Source organism: Pseudophryne corroboree, chromosome 1 (assembly GCF_028390025.1).
Source record: "Pseudophryne corroboree isolate aPseCor3 chromosome 1, aPseCor3.hap2, whole genome shotgun sequence".
In the NCBI taxonomy this organism is placed as follows: Eukaryota; Metazoa; Chordata; class Amphibia; order Anura; family Myobatrachidae; genus Pseudophryne; species Pseudophryne corroboree.
In genome coordinates, this window is record NC_086444.1 from 512,269,411 (window position 1) to 512,285,880 (window position 16,470).

Consider the following 16,470-nt stretch of genomic DNA (forward strand, 5'->3'; position numbering starts at 1 on the left):
CAAAGTACTGTATACACATAATGCTGCACATTAGTAATGCATTTTGTATGCACAGAATATACTGTAGGCATGCTGCATATCATATTAATCAGCAGAAGCTGCTTGTGCCCCTGGGCATTTGGCAAGTATGCCTATGCCTAGGGCAGGCTCAGACTGGAGATCAGTACGTAATCCCGCTGGACGGGATCCCGGCAGTCAAAATACAGACGCCGGAATCCCGACCACACAATCCCGACATGGGCGGCGAGCGGAAAGCAGCCCCTTGCATGCTTGCTTCGCTCGCCACGCGGTGGGCACGGTGCCTCGCTACGCTCTACACACTATTATATCAGTAGTCAGGAAACGCAGCATGCATTTGTGGAGTGAAGAGGGTGAAAAAGGAGAGAAAGTACAGTTTGTACTGTAAGGTTATGTCAGAGGGTGTGAAGATGATCAGCTCAGTGTTATACATGTTACAGTAAGTTAGAATACAGTACAGTGCATTATGTATTTCTATTTTATTACCAGGTGTCTCCTCCACTGGTTGGCGACGGACTGTAAAAAGATAAAATACAGTACAGTTAGTCATATCAGTTTGACTTAAAATAATGTTGGAGAAAAAAAATACTGTAATTACAGTACCAACTATTGCTACTGTACAGTATATTTACCAAAAATGTATTCTGGCTCGTCGTCTGTGGGTAAAAGAGAAGAATATTATAAGATACAGTATACAGTAAAAAGTATAGTAATAGTACACTAGTGTCCAGGCCCAGTGTCAGGTGGGTAAAAAAAGGTATGCTTGTGACAGGCATGGTGATTCCAAGGGACCCCACCGAGACCATCAGAAAATTTGTGAGTGACCCGTATGCCGGTGATTATGACTAGAATAAGGTACTGTAGCAACTCTTTTTTCTTTTGAATTATGTATACTGTACAGTACTGTATGTGCATATTGTACAGTACACTTAAAATATTTAGCAGTTACTGTAGTGGTAATTTTTGGGATGACAGTATTAGCATACTGTAAGCATCCAACTGAGGCCCCCAAACAGATGCCGCCACTAGGTACAGTACGTGCCTCTCGTGCCTAATGGGAAATTCATCACTGACAGTATCTAGAGAGATGAATGGAGAGACAGTGACAAGGGGTGAGAGAGAGAGAGAGAGAGAGAGAAATTGAGTAAGATGGGTGTTTTTTTTAGAACAGGATGTTGTCCATACAGTAGCAACCAATCAAATATTACCTACTGTACTGTATTATCGTCTGTAAGTGTAACTAGATACTGTAAATGTTAATGTGGGATGTGATCGGTTGCTACTGTATGGGCAATATCACCAGTTCAAACAAAAACAATTTTCATCCGATTTCTACGCATTTGCCAGAAAAATCTGATGAAAAGTGCTACTCTGATGGCATCAGATCAATGTCAGTAATAATTCTTACCACTAAATGCAGCAGCATCATCATCATCCTCCTCCTCCTCCATGGCCTGTTCCAGTGTAGGGCCTGTGAAAAAAAACATTAATGTGAAAAAAAAAAAGGTTCATTCCAGGAAATACACATACCCTCCAACATGACCCGCCCCACTAGGTACAAAATGCTCTGGTTCTGGACTTCCCTCTTAATTTATTATTGCCATCACCTGTGAAGAAACAGCTTTCTTATCATATAACTAGTTCAACACAGGTGATGGAAATCATAAATTAAGAGGGAAGTCTAGAAACAGAGCAGTGCGGCGGGTCATGTTGGAGGGTCTGCATACAGAAACATAGAATTTGATGACAAATACTGTAAGAACCACTTTGCCCATCTAATCTGCCTCTTTTTTTTAACCTTTTTTTTACATCAAACCTTATAACAATTTTCCCCAAACATCACATGATGCAAAGATAAATAAATAAAAAAAGAGAGTAGATTTCGCACACAGAGACGAGAATGTCGAGGCCAGAATCAGGGGGTAGTGGAGGAGGGTTAGGATACCGTACCTCACCCTGTTGGGGTTGCTGCAATCAGGATGCCACTGTCGGTCACCTGACCGCTAGAATCCTGACTGCTGGTCACGCAAACCCAACCCATTGGTTTAACACAATGTACAGTACAGTACAATACTGCAGTTTACTTACCAAGTTGGGGAGAGGGTTGTTGGGGAGAGGGTTTTTCATCCTCATCCTCACTGTCAATAATTACTGAGTTGAAAATAAAAAAATATTATAAACAAAATACAGTAGAGTACAGTTACTACAAAATTGCACAGTAGTACAGTGCTACAGGAGGCAGAGATATATTCATAATACAGTAGGAGCAGAATGACTGTCCAGCGGTAGGGGACATACAGTACTGTATTTAAAAGACCTGCTGTCTGGATCCCGGCATTCAGAATGCAGAGTGTGGATTCAGAGTATGATTGGAGGGTTAGGCTAGTGGAGGGTGGGTCGGATGCACAATTTTGGGCACCATAATACAAAATGGATATCGTGGAACTACAAAAGGTTTAGAGGCGGGCGACCAAAGTGATGAAGTGGATTGAGAAGATGGAATACAAGGAAAGGCAGGCTAGGCATGTTTACATTGGAAAAGAGGAGATTAAGAGGGGACATGATTAACCTTTACAAATATACTGTATACAGTAAGGGGACAATACACAGGAACGGTTTTTGATAAGATGGACACAGAGGACACGTGCACAGTAACTCTTGTTGAAGTAGAGGCGATTTCGCACAGAGGCGAAAAGGGGTCTTCACAGTGAGGGAAATACTGTACAGTACATGTTTGGAATTCCCTGCCTGAAAAGTAATAAAAGTGGACTTGGTCAATACTTTTAAGAATGGGCTTGAGAAAATCCTACTGTACTTACTATAATCTGGCTCCTCTTCCCCCGAATCAATGGGAATGAGCTCCTCCTCTGTATCAATTACGAGGCGGTCTGTGTGTAAAAGATGACAAGTATTGTAAAATACAAAAATTACAGTAATACTGTAGGAAACTAGTGTGTCTGTAACAAAAAGTAATTATTACCACTTCCGGAGCTCTCGGATGCAGCAGCAGGTGGTGGTGGTGGTGGTGTTGGTACTGTGGGAAAAAAAATAACAGTACTGTAAGTGAAGCTGTCAATTTGAAACATGTACTGTACAGTATCCAGGACACATGTACAGTAGTGTAACGATGACAGTCACACCAGAATTCTCGTTACACAATACCTGGCAGTGCAGCAGGTGGTGGTGGTGGTGGTGGTGGTGGTGGTGGTGGTACTGTGGGAATAAAAATAACAGTACTGTAAGTGAAGCTGTCAATTTGAAACATGTACTGCACAGTATCCAGGACACATGTACAGTAGTGTAACAACGATGACAGTAGCACCAGAATTCTCGTTACACAATACCTGGCAGCGCAGCAGGTGGTGGTGGTGGTGGTGGTACTGTGGGAAAAAAAATAACAGTACTGTAAGTGAAGCTGTCAATTTGAAACATGTACTGCACAGTATCCAGGACACATGTACAGTAGTGTAACAACGATGACAGTAGCACCAGAATTCTCGTTACACAATACCTGGCAGCGCAGCAGGTGGTGGTGGTGGTGGTGGTACTGTGGGAAAAAAAATAACAGTACTGTAAGTGAAGCTGTCAATTTGAAACATGTACTGTACAGTATCCAGGACACATGTACAGTAGTGTAACGATGACAGTCACACCAGAATTCTCGTTACACAATACCTGGCAGCGCAGCAGGTGGTGGTGGTGGTGGTGGTGGTGGTGGTGGTACTGTGGGAAAAAAAATAACAGTACTGTAAGTGAAGCTGTCAATTTGAAACATGTACTGCACAGTATCCAGGACACATGTACAGTAGTGTAACAACGATGACAGTAGCACCAGAATTCTCGTTACACAATACCTGGCAGCGCAGCAGGTGGTGGTGGTGGTGGTACTGTGGGAAAAAAAATAACAGTACTGTAAGTGAAGCTGTCAATTTGAAACATGTACTGCACAGTATCCAGGACACATGTACAGTAGTGTAACAACGATGACAGTAGCACCAGAATTCTCGTTACACAATACCTGGCAGCGCAGCAGGTGGTGGTGGTGGTGGTGGTACTGTGGGAAAAAAAATAACAGTACTGTAAGTGAAGCTGTCAATTTGAAACATGTACTGTACAGTATCCAGGACACATGTACAGTAGTGTAACGATGACAGTCACACCAGAATTCTCGTTACACAATACCTGGCAGCGCAGCAGGTGGTGGTGGTGGTGGTGGTGGTGGTGGTGGTACTGTGGGAAAAAAATAACAGTACTGTAAGTGAAGCTGTCAATTTGAAACATGTACTGCACAGTATCCAGGACACATGTACAGTAGTGTAACAACGATGACAGTAGCACCAGAATTCTCGTTACACAATACCTGGCAGCGCAGCAGGTGGTGGTGGTGGTGGTACTGTGGGAAAAAAAATAACAGTACTGTAAGTGAAGCTGTCAATTTGAAACATGTACTGCACAGTATCCAGGACCAAAAAGGGGTCCGGCCAATAAACAATCTGCATCAGAGAAGCAAGATACAGTATGCTTAAAGTATACAGTACTATATACTAGATCGCCAACAAACGTAAATTAACAAACAACTATCACTGGAATTTACCATCCTCATCCCGTAGCGAAGCACGGGTATTCAGCTATCTACAATGTTATTTATACTTTGTGTTTAATATTTACATTTAGTTTTGTAAACAGACATTCTTAACATTAACGGATTGCAGCGAGTTATCTGTGATGGTCAGGACAGGGGGTTGGGACTATAGAAATCACTATGTACTGTACACTACTGTATTTGACAATACTTACCAGCTTGGCGGCGCCTGTCCCGCCTCCTGTGACGTCGTGCTACCAGCCCTGTAAAAATATATATACAGTATAATGGCAGCATACTGTACAGCCAATGAAATTCAACATTGACAGCATCTTTATGACATCACAATAAATGGAATTGTTCATTCTAGTACCCTGCACCTAATCACTCAGGAGGGCATAGTGTACTGTACTGTCTTCAAAACTTAAGGGGCACATTTCTAAATGTGACATACAGTACACTTACAGTATCGCTACAGTACAGTAGGTCCAGGGTATTAGACAGAACACTACCTTTATAGACATTGTAACACACATAAGCATTGCCCTTATAAACATTATGACACACATCAGCATGCAGCCCTCCCACCCTTAACCATCTCAGTACTGTTCATTACTGTACATACATTACAAATTGATTTCATGACAGATGATGCAGTACTCACCTGAATTCATCTTATTCACGTCATGTCACAGTAGTGCAGTTTATTCACGTCACATTACTGTCCTTGATTCCCGTTGTGTCACACAGTAGAGCACCGTATTCACGTCACAGTACTGTCCTTGATTCACGTTGTGTCACACAGTAGAGCACCTTATTCACGTCACAGTACTGTCCTTGATTCACATTGTGTCACACAGTAGAGCACCGTATTCACGTCACAGTACTGTCCTTGATTCACGTTGTGTCACACAGTAGAGCACCTTATTCACGTTACTGTACGTCACAGTAGTGCAGTAGTATATCCACATTACGTCACAAAGTAGAGATCTGCCAGTCATGAACCTTATGCAAGAGTAATGCACGTCAGAACACATTAGGCCACTGTAACATCCCTTAGAATAATTTCTGCCAAAGTAACATCCCTTAGAACACTGTACTATCTGAAACACAAATTTCGGCACACTGCAATTAAACCACACAATGCACTGCACGACTGCGTGATATGACAAACTGCACATTTCCCTGCAAAATATGATACAATGTACACTACACAAAAAACTGCAATTACCACATGTGTATACAGTACACTGCACGACAGTGCTGGCCCTAGCCAGGTACAGATACAGCCGCAGTCACGCAAAATATAGGCATGCCGCATATCATTTTAATCAGCAGAAGCTGCTGGTGCCCCTAAGCATAGCAAATGCCCTAGGCATTTGCCTACTGTAGTTTGCCTATGCCTAAGGCCGGCTCTGCTGCACGATGTGATTCACTATGTATTACAATCACTGCACAATACCATATTCTGAATGTACACTGCATGACACGCTGCAATTACGCAGCACGATACACTGTGATACATTGCATATACTGTACACTGCATGATACTGTACACTGCACAATCGTAGACCACCTGGATTGTAAAGAACTACTGTATATACACAAGTTTAAAAAAATAACAATTGTTTTTGTAAAACGCATGTCGATCTTTTTCCATGTCAACTTAACGACCATGTCAACCTACAGTAACTGGTGTCAACCAATTTCAAAAGCCGCACCATCTAGGTCGACGCAAAAAAACAAATTGACCTTTTGACCCGGGTTAATGTTTGGTCCTTGTTTAACCATTTGTTTACCACAAATACTGTACAGTGCTGTATAGACCGGATACCTGCTGCTACAGCAGCCCCTGCTATAATGTACTGTACCTGTAACTACAGTAACTTAAAGTACAGTTATCTACAGTAATGTACTGTACTTACAATCCCTTATGGCCTGCAGGCGTCGTGGGGTCCGCCTCACGAGGTCACTCCACCTCCTCTGGAGAGACCTCACCGTTCTCCTCCTGTTATACTTCCGGAGGATGTCCCTGCTGGCCCTCCGGTATGCCCTCACTTTCTCCTCGTTGCTGGCGAGAGTTCTGTCCCGCCAGCGAACGAGGAGACGCAGCTCACCAAGAGCATAGGGACGGTCCCGTGCAGCAGCCATAACCGTCCTTATGCTCAATGAGCGTCTCAGACGTCGTGCGCCTCAGACGTCGTGCGTCTCAGACGTCATGCGGTCCAGGCATTCAACGTACAGTACTGTAGTTACTGTACTTTGTGACAGTTTCCCTTAGTTTTAAATATGCCCTTTCTTTGACCACAGTATTTTCCACTGTCTTGCCCTACGCCCTTCCCTCCTGGGAGCCTTCACAGGTCTTATGCAATACACAAATACCGAAGATGCACAGTCCGTCAGAATACACTCATTTCATTCCCGCTGTTTAGGTGCATTTAGCGTAAAGAATCGCTCCTGCAGATGTACTTTGATTTATGTGAAACCTGTGTGCATCCTTCCATTGACTGTCTTACAATGTAAATAAAATAATACAGTGCATTATTACAGAAAAAAAAAAAAAAAGAAAGAAAGCACATCAGGTCTCGAACCCTGGACTCCCAGCGAGGGAGGTGGGAGCCTTCACCCCTAGCCCACGACGCCTCATGAGAGATTTCCAATTTCATGTGTGAAAGTACTGCAAACAGCGCCCGGCCCCCGCCCCATTGCTGTTGGTTTATGCCTTAGAGGACTCGGACGCTCGCATTTGTAAAGCACGGTGTTTTCCTCCGCCTCCTGCTAGCCTGTTGCCCTTCCCCCATGGGAGCCTGCACAGATCATGCAGTAGACAGGGAGGGAATGCAGGTCATGTGCAATACACAAACGCCCACTGTAGTACTATTTTGCTCACTTACAGTACCGTACTGTAGGTTGCATTTAGCGTAAAGAATCGCTCCTGCAGATGTACTTTGATTTATGTGAAACCTGTGTGCATCCTTCCATTGGATGTACTGTATTGGAGAGAATTTTTTTTTTTTAAAGTGAATGTCACGGGAACACATTAAAAATAAGGTTGGCACTTCCTTCCCATTGGTGTTGGTTTACAGTATGCCGTAGTGTACTCGGACGCTCATGTAATTGCATTTCAAAGGCACAGTATTTTCCATCGTCTCCCCCCTACCCCCATCGCCCTTCCCCCCTGGGGGCCTGCACAGGGAGGAAATTCAGGTCCTGTGCAATACACAAACGCTGAAGATCTACAGTACTGTTTTGCTCAGTTGGTAGCGTCAGAATACACTCATTTCATTCCCGCTGTTTAGGTGCATTTAGCGTAAAGAATCGCTCCTGCAGATGTACTTTGATTTATGTGAAACCTGTGTGCATCCTTCCATTGACTGTCTTACAATGTAAATAAAATAATACAGTGCATTATTACAGAAAAAAAAAAAAAAAGAAAGAAAGCACATCAGGTCTCGAACCCTGGACTCCCAGCGAGGGAGGTGGGAGCCTTCACCCCTAGCCCACGACGCCTCATGAGAGATTTCCAATTTCATGTGTGAAAGTACTGCAAACAGCGCCCGGCCCCCGCCCCATTGCTGTTGGTTTATGCCTTAGAGGACTCGGACGCTCGCATTTGTAAAGCACGGTGTTTTCCTCCGCCTCCTGCTAGCCTGTTGCCCTTCCCCCATGGGAGCCTGCACAGATCATGCAGTAGACAGGGAGGGAATGCAGGTCATGTGCAATACACAAACGCCCACTGTAGTACTATTTTGCTCACTTACAGTACCGTACTGTAGGTTGCATTTAGCGTAAAGAATCGCTCCTGCAGATGTACTTTGATTTATGTGAAACCTGTGTGCATCCTTCCATTGGATGTACTGTATTGGAGAGAATTTTTTTTTTTTTAAAGTGAATGTCACGGGAACACATTAAAAATAAGGTTGGCACTTCCTTCCCATTGGTGTTGGTTTACAGTATGCCGTAGTGTACTCGGACGCTCATGTACTGTAATTGCATTTCAAAGGCACAGTATTTTCCATCGTCTCCCCCCTACCCCCATCGCCCTTCCCCCCTGGGGGCCTGCACAGGGAGGAAATTCAGGTCCTGTGCAATACACAAACGCTGAAGATCTACAGTACTGTTTTGCTCAGTTGGTAGCGTCAGAATACACTCATTTCATTCCCGCTGTTTAGGTGCATTTAGCGTAAAGAATCGCTCCTGCAGATGTACTTTGATTTATGTGAAACCTGTGTGCATCCTTCCATTGACTGTCTTACAATGTAAATAAAATAATACAGTGCATTATTACAGAAAAAAAAAAAAAAAAGAAAGAAAGCACATCAGGTCTCGAACCCTGGACTCCCAGCGAGGGAGGTGGGAGCCTTCACCCCTAGCCCACGACGCCTCATGAGAGATTTCCAATTTCATGTGTGAAAGTACTGCAAACAGCGCCCGGCCCCCGCCCCATTGCTGTTGGTTTATGCCTTAGAGGACTCGGACGCTCGCATTTGTAAAGCACGGTGTTTTCCTCCGCCTCCTGCTAGCCTGTTGCCCTTCCCCCATGGGAGCCTGCACAGATCATGCAGTAGACAGGGAGGGAATGCAGGTCATGTGCAATACACAAACGCCCACTGTAGTACTATTTTGCTCACTTACAGTACCGTACTGTAGGTTGCATTTAGCGTAAAGAATCGCTCCTGCAGATGTACTTTGATTTATGTGAAACCTGTGTGCATCCTTCCATTGGATGTACTGTATTGGAGAGAATTTTTTTTTTTTTAAAGTGAATGTCACGGGAACACATTAAAAATAAGGTTGGCCCTTCCTTCCCATTGGTGTTGGTTTACAGTATGCCGTAGTGTACTCGGACGCTCATGTACTGTAATTGCATTTCAAAGGCACAGTATTTTCCATCGTCTCCCCCCTACCCCCATCGCCCTTCCCCCCTGGGGGCCTGCACAGGGAGGAAATTCAGGTCCTGTGCAATACACAAACGCTGAAGATCTACAGTACTGTTTTGCTCAGTTGGTAGCGTCAGAATACACTCATTTCATTCCCGCTGTTTAGGTGCATTTAGCGTAAAGAATCGCTCCTGCAGATGTACTTTGATTTATGTGAAACCTGTGTGCATCCTTCCATTGACTGTCTTACAATGTAAATAAAATAATACAGTGCATTATTACAGAAAAAAAAAAAAAAAAGAAAGAAAGCACATCAGGTCTCGAACCCTGGACTCCCAGCGAGGGAGGTGGGAGCCTTCACCCCTAGCCCACGACGCCTCATGAGAGATTTCCAATTTCATGTGTGAAAGTACTGCAAACAGCGCCCGGCCCCCGCCCCATTGCTGTTGGTTTATGCCTTAGAGGACTCGGACGCTCGCATTTGTAAAGCACGGTGTTTTCCTCCGCCTCCTGCTAGCCTGTTGCCCTTCCCCCATGGGAGCCTGCACAGATCATGCAGTAGACAGGGAGGGAATGCAGGTCATGTGCAATACACAAACGCCCACTGTAGTACTATTTTGCTCACTTACAGTACCGTACTGTAGGTTGCATTTAGCGTAAAGAATCGCTCCTGCAGATGTACTTTGATTTATGTGAAACCTGTGTGCATCCTTCCATTGGATGTACTGTATTGGAGAGAATTTTTTTTTTTTAAAGTGAATGTCACGGGAACACATTAAAAATAAGGTTGGCACTTCCTTCCCATTGGTGTTGGTTTACAGTATGCCGTAGTGTACTCGGACGCTCATGTACTGTAATTGCATTTCAAAGGCACAGTATTTTCCATCGTCTCCCCCCTACCCCCATCGCCCTTCCCCCCTGGGGGCCTGCACAGGGAGGAAATTCAGGTCCTGTGCAATACACAAACGCTGAAGATCTACAGTACTGTTTTGCTCAGTTGGTAGCGTCAGAATACACTCATTTCATTCCCGCTGTTTAGGTGCATTTAGCGTAAAGAATCGCTCCTGCAGATGTACTTTGATTTATGTGAAACCTGTGTGCATCCTTCCATTGACTGTCTTACAATGTAAATAAAATAATACAGTGCATTATTACAGAAAAAAAAAAAAAAAGAAAGAAAGCACATCAGGTCTCGAACCCTGGACTCCCAGCGAGGGAGGTGGGAGCCTTCACCCCTAGCCCACGACGCCTCATGAGAGATTTCCAATTTCATGTGTGAAAGTACTGCAAACAGCGCCCGGCCCCCGCCCCATTGCTGTTGGTTTATGCCTTAGAGGACTCGGACGCTCGCATTTGTAAAGCACGGTGTTTTCCTCCGCCTCCTGCTAGCCTGTTGCCCTTCCCCCATGGGAGCCTGCACAGATCATGCAGTAGACAGGGAGGGAATGCAGGTCATGTGCAATACACAAACGCCCACTGTAGTACTATTTTGCTCACTTACAGTACCGTACTGTAGGTTGCATTTAGCGTAAAGAATCGCTCCTGCAGATGTACTTTGATTTATGTGAAACCTGTGTGCATCCTTCCATTGGATGTACTGTATTGGAGAGAATTTTTTTTTTTTAAAGTGAATGTCACGGGAACACATTAAAAATAAGGTTGGCACTTCCTTCCCATTGGTGTTGGTTTACAGTATGCCGTAGTGTACTCGGACGCTCATGTACTGTAATTGCATTTCAAAGGCACAGTATTTTCCATCGTCTCCCCCCTACCCCCATCGCCCTTCCCCCCTGGGGGCCTGCACAGGGAGGAAATTCAGGTCCTGTGCAATACACAAACGCTGAAGATCTACAGTACTGTTTTGCTCAGTTGGTAGCGTCAGAATACACTCATTTCATTCCCGCTGTTTAGGTGCATTTAGCGTAAAGAATCGCTCCTGCAGATGTACTTTGATTTATGTGAAACCTGTGTGCATCCTTCCATTGACTGTCTTACAATGTAAATAAAATAATACAGTGCATTATTACAGAAAAAAAAAAAAAAAAGAAAGAAAGCACATCAGGTCTCGAACCCTGGACTCCCAGCGAGGGAGGTGGGAGCCTTCACCCCTAGCCCACGACGCCTCATGAGAGATTTCCAATTTCATGTGTGAAAGTACTGCAAACAGCGCCCGGCCCCCGCCCCATTGCTGTTGGTTTATGCCTTAGAGGACTCGGACGCTCGCATTTGTAAAGCACGGTGTTTTCCTCCGCCTCCTGCTAGCCTGTTGCCCTTCCCCCATGGGAGCCTGCACAGATCATGCAGTAGACAGGGAGGGAATGCAGGTCATGTGCAATACACAAACGCCCACTGTAGTACTATTTTGCTCACTTACAGTACCGTACTGTAGGTTGCATTTAGCGTAAAGAATCGCTCCTGCAGATGTACTTTGATTTATGTGAAACCTGTGTGCATCCTTCCATTGGATGTACTGTATTGGAGAGAATTTTTTTTTTTAAAGTGAATGTCACGGGAACACATTAAAAATAAGGTTGGCACTTCCTTCCCATTGGTGTTGGTTTACAGTATGCCGTAGTGTACTCGGACGCTCATGTACTGTAATTGCATTTCAAAGGCACAGTATTTTCCATCGTCTCCCCCCTACCCCCATCGCCCTTCCCCCCTGGGGGCCTGCACAGGGAGGAAATTCAGGTCCTGTGCAATACACAAACGCTGAAGATCTACAGTACTGTTTTGCTCAGTTGGTAGCGTCAGAATACACTCATTTCATTCCCGCTGTTTAGGTGCATTTAGCGTAAAGAATCGCTCCTGCAGATGTACTTTGATTTATGTGAAACCTGTGTGCATCCTTCCATTGACTGTCTTACAATGTAAATAAAATAATACAGTGCATTATTACAGAAAAAAAAAAAAAAAAGAAAGAAAGCACATCAGGTCTCGAACCCTGGACTCCCAGCGAGGGAGGTGGGAGCCTTCACCCCTAGCCCACGACGCCTCATGAGAGATTTCCAATTTCATGTGTGAAAGTACTGCAAACAGCGCCCGGCCCCCGCCCCATTGCTGTTGGTTTATGCCTTAGAGGACTCGGACGCTCGCATTTGTAAAGCACGGTGTTTTCCTCCGCCTCCTGCTAGTCCTCCATTCCCATTATGCATTAGCGAACTCAGACGCTCATATATTTTAAAAGCACGGTGTTTATGCATTGTACTGTACATTCTTCCTTTTACACAATTACTGTAGTTGCGTCTCCATACACATACTGTACTGTACAATACTCCATACTTTTTCCACCGCCTCCCGTTACGCCTACAGTATTGCCAGAGCTGTAGATCAATCCGCCGCTATACTGTACGATCGAAAGTACTGGATTAGTGGAGCATTAGCGACACAGTGGTGGAGATGTGTAATGCATGATGAGTATCTAGATCGTCTCAACGCGCCTGCCTGTGATGAAACTCAGCTATCGCATTAGCGTGGCTAGACGCCCGTCTCGGCGGAGAAACAGTCAAGATAAAGTTGGCTACATCTGTATGTGTATATCATATTATTTTTATTATTTGATCCACAATTCTTTATTTACAGAGGTAGCAAAATAAAATATCTCACAAATTCAGAATGAGGGCTCCATATCTTTGGCTTAAGAAAACTGCTCTTCTCAGCCAATGGTCATGAACAGAAACCCCACTGGGGTCCACTAAATTGGCATCCAATCAAACCCATGAGCTAAATTAAGTAGCCAGTTTGTGCAAGATTCACAAATTTCATTTCATTGCTGAGTTAAAATCCATTAGGGAACAAACTCTAGACACTTGGATTCCAACCCTGAACATGGAAAACAAAACTTACTTTTATTGTAACGCCAACTAGAAACCTCTTTAAAATGAATGGAAAAGCAATTCATATCTAGTTTTTAAATTAACAGTTTTAATAGCAACATTATCATTGTAACTATAGATAGGTTATTTCATAATATACATCTTTTAAAAAAGCAGTGGTTTCATGTGTCAGGATGGCCGAGCGGTCTAAGGCGCTGCGTTCAGGTTGCAGTCTCCTCTGGAGGCGTGGGTTCAAATCCCACTTCTGACAATGTTGTTCATTTTCTTCTTTGCTCTACAGTTTCTATTTCTTGTTACTTGTGAAAAGATTGACTTTAGATTTAGACAAACACTCACTGCAAATCTCTTTCAATTTACAGCATAAAAAATGCATCAATTATTTCATTATTTCCCATGTTGCAATAATAGATCAGATTGTATTCTCCCTGGATAAAAGAGCTTGAAACCAACCACATATGTGTATATCATATTATTTTTATTATTTGATCCACAATTCTTTATTTACAGAGGTAGCAAAATAAAATATCTCACAAATTCAGAATGAGGGCTCCATATCTTTGGCTTAAGAAAACTGCTCTTCTCAGCCAATGGTCATGAACAGAAACCCCACTGGGGTCCACTAAATTGGCATCCAATCAAACCCATGAGCTAAATTAAGTAGCCAGTTTGTGCAAGATTCACAAATTTCATTTCATTGCTGAGTTAAAATCCATTAGAGAACAAACTCTAGACACTTGGATTCCAACCCTGAACATGGAAAACAAAACTTACTTTTATTGTAACGCCAACTAGAAACCTCTTTAAAATGAATGGAAAAGCAATTCATATCTAGTTTTTAAATTAACAGTTTTAATAGCAACATTGTCATTGTAACTATATATAGGTTATTTCATAATATACATCTTTTCAAAAAGCAGTGGTTTCATGTGTCAGGATGGCCGAGCGGTCTAAGGCGCTGCGTTCAGGTCGCAGTCTCCTCTGGAGGCGTGGGTTCAAATCCCACTTCCGACTTTGTTATTCATTTTCTTCTTTGCTTTACAGTTTCTATTTCTTGTTACTTGTGAAAAGATTGACTTTAGAATTAGACAAACACTCACTGCAAATCTCTATCAATTTACAACATAAAAAATGCATCAATTATTTCATTATTTCCCATGTTGCAATAAAAGATCAGATTGTATTCTTCCTGGATAAAAGAGCTTGAAACCAACCACATATGTGTATATCATATTATTTTTATTATTTTATCCACAATTCTTTATTTACAGAGGTAGCAAAATAAAATATCTCACAAATTCAGAATGAGGGCTCCATATCTTTGGCTTAAGAAAACTGCTCTTCTCAGCCAATGGTCATGAACAGAAACCCCACTGGGGTCCACTACAATGGCATCCAATCAAACCCATGAGCTAAATTAAGTAGCCAGTTTGTGCAAGATTCACAAATTTCATTTCATTGCTGAGTTAAAATCCATTAGAGAACAAACTCTAGACACTTGGATTCCAACCCTGAACATGGAAAACAAAACTTACTTTTATTGTAACGCCAACTAGAAACCTCTTTAAAATGAATGGAAAAGCAATTCATATTTAGTTTTTAAATTAACATTTTTAATAGCAACATTGTCATTGTAACTATAGATAGGTTATTTCATAATATACATCTTTTCAAAAAGCAGTGGTTTCATGTGTCAGGATGGCCGAGCGGTCTAAGGCGCTGCGTTCAGGTCGCAGTCTCCTCTGGAGGCGTGGGTTCAAATCCCACTTCTGACAATGTTATTCATTTTCTTCTTTGCTCTACAGTTTCTATTTCTTGTTACTTGTGAAAAGATTGGCTTTAGAATTAGACAAACACTCACTGCAAATCTCTTTCAATTTACAACATAAAAAATGCATCAATTATTTCATTATTTCCCATGTTGCAATAAAATATCAGATTGTATTCTCCCTGGATAAAAGAGCTTGAAACCAACCACATATGTGTATATCATATTATTTTTATTATTTGATCCACAATTCTTTATTTACAGAGGTAGCAAAATAAAATATCTCACAAATTCAGAATGAGGGCTCCATATCTTTGGCTTAAGAAAACTGCTCTTCTCAGCCAATGGTCATGAACAGAAACCCCACTGGGGTCCACTAAATTGGCATCCAATCAAACCCATGAGCTAAATTAAGTAGCCAGTTTGTGCAAGATTCACAAATTTCATTTCATTGCTGAGTTAAAATCCATTAGAGAACAAACTCTAGACACTTGGATTCCAACCCTGAACATGGAAAACAAAACTTACTTTTATTGTAACGCCAACTAGAAACCTCTTTAAAATGAATGGAAAAGCAATTCATATCTAGTTTTTAAATTAACAGTTTTAATAGCAACATTGTCATTGTAACTATAGATAGGTTATTTCATAATATACATCTTTTCAAAAAGCAGTGGTTTCATGTGTCAGGATGGCCGAGCAGTCTAAGGTGCTGCGTTCAGGTCGCAGTCTCCTCTGGAGGCGTGGGTTCAAATCCCACTTCTGACAATGTTATTCATTTTCTTCTTTGCTCTACAGTTTCTATTTCTTGTTATTTGTGAAAAGATTGACTTTAGAATTAGACAAACACTCACTGCAAATCTCTTTCAATTTATAACATAAAAAATGCATCAATTATTTCATTATTTCCCATGTTGCAATAAAAGATCAGATTGTATTCTCCCTGGATAAAAGAGCTTGAAACCAACCACATATGTGTATATCATATTATTTTTATTATTTGATCCACAATTCTTTATTTACAGAGGTAGCAAAATAAAATATCTCACAAATTTAGAATGAGGGCTCCATATCTTTGGCTTAAGAAAACTGCTCTTCTCAGCCAATGGTCATGAACAGAAACCCCACTGGGGTCCACTACAATGGCATCCAATCAAACCCATGAGCTAAATTAAGTAGCCAGTTTGTGCAAGATTCACAAATTTCATTTCATTTCTGAGTTAAAATCCATTAGAGAACAAACTCTAGACACTTGGATTCCAACCCTGAACATGAAAAACAAAACTTACTTTTAATGTAAAGCCAACAAGAAACCTCTTTAAAATGAATGGAAAAGCAATTCATATCTAGTTTTTAAATTAACAGTTTTAATAGCAACATTGTCATTGT

The 16,470-nt window shown here is 42.4% G+C and overlaps 4 non-coding genes across 4 annotated transcripts; all 4 read left to right on the forward strand.

The window, feature by feature from the left end:
- The first annotated feature begins 13,483 nt into the window (after nt 1-13,483).
- TRNAL-CAG (transfer RNA leucine (anticodon CAG)) lies at nt 13,484-13,566 on the forward strand. The gene has a single exon. It is a non-coding gene; the product is annotated as a tRNA-Leu (tRNA).
- Nucleotides 13,567-14,244: 678 nt separating this feature from the next.
- Nucleotides 14,245-14,327, forward strand: TRNAL-CAG (transfer RNA leucine (anticodon CAG)). Its single transcript has one exon. It is a non-coding gene; the product is annotated as a tRNA-Leu (tRNA).
- Nucleotides 14,328-15,005: 678 nt separating this feature from the next.
- Nucleotides 15,006-15,088, forward strand: TRNAL-CAG (transfer RNA leucine (anticodon CAG)). The gene has a single exon. It is a non-coding gene; the product is annotated as a tRNA-Leu (tRNA).
- Nucleotides 15,089-15,766: 678 nt separating this feature from the next.
- Nucleotides 15,767-15,849, forward strand: TRNAL-CAG (transfer RNA leucine (anticodon CAG)). The gene has a single exon. It is a non-coding gene; the product is annotated as a tRNA-Leu (tRNA).
- The last annotated feature ends 621 nt before the right edge of the window (nt 15,850-16,470 follow it).